This window comes from Nanorana parkeri, unplaced genomic scaffold (genome assembly GCF_000935625.1).
Source record: "Nanorana parkeri isolate BGI_ZX_2015 unplaced genomic scaffold, ASM93562v1 scaffold2341, whole genome shotgun sequence".
NCBI classification, from domain to species: domain Eukaryota; kingdom Metazoa; phylum Chordata; class Amphibia; order Anura; family Dicroglossidae; genus Nanorana; species Nanorana parkeri.
The window spans coordinates 49,752-50,630 of NW_017308609.1; positions in this window are offsets into that span (position 1 = coordinate 49,752).

Here is an 879-nt window from a genome sequence, read left to right on the forward strand (position 1 = left end):
CTCCCAGAATCCTCCTCACCCCTCCGGTCAGGTCATGTGACCTCCCAGAATCCTCCTCACCCCTCCGGTCAGGTCATGTGACCTCCCAGAATCCTCCTCAACCCTCCGGTCAGGTCATGTGACCTCTCGGAATCCTCCTCACCTCTCCGGCCATGTGACCTCCCAGAATCCTCCTCACCTCTCCAGTCAGCAAGTAGATGATCTCCAGGGTGAGGTTTAGTATCCTCTCGGTCATGGGACTCCGGTCCTCCTCCATCCTCAGTGATGTGGTCATGTGATCTCTGGAGGTCTCTCTGTGTAGAGGGATAGAGGAGAATTATTTGGACTGTACTCCTTGTATAATATTGGGATGGGGATACGAGGGGTCGATGATGCTATTGGCCCGGATTGGGACACACATTGGGGGGACATTTATCATATTGGTTGCACCGTCAGCGTCTTTTAAAGTGTCACATCCAATCCGCCGGTGTGTAGGCTTTCACGGCGGCCCAGTCAGCTGATGAACTGCAGGTGGTGGCAAGACTACCGCGAGTCCTGCATCCTACAGATATGGCGGGTGACAACGAGGGAAATGGCGTTCTTCCACCATCCCTACTTTTATACTTAGAAAGTATGAAAACTCTGGATGGGCCAGAAGATCTTCTCCTTCCCGAAGCGTGAAGGGAAGAGCGGTGTGGGGGCCCAAAGTGTCGCCTGTCCGGGATTCACCTGGACAGTCCGGGTTTCAGGCCAGCTGAGAATCTTGGCTGATCACATCCGCATGTTTCCCAGATGTACTCAATGCCCGATGTCCTCGTCCTCCATCTAGGATGTGATGACATTGACGGGAAAATTAAACCCTTCACCTCTCTAGGGTCAGTAGACGACCCCCTCCCCCCC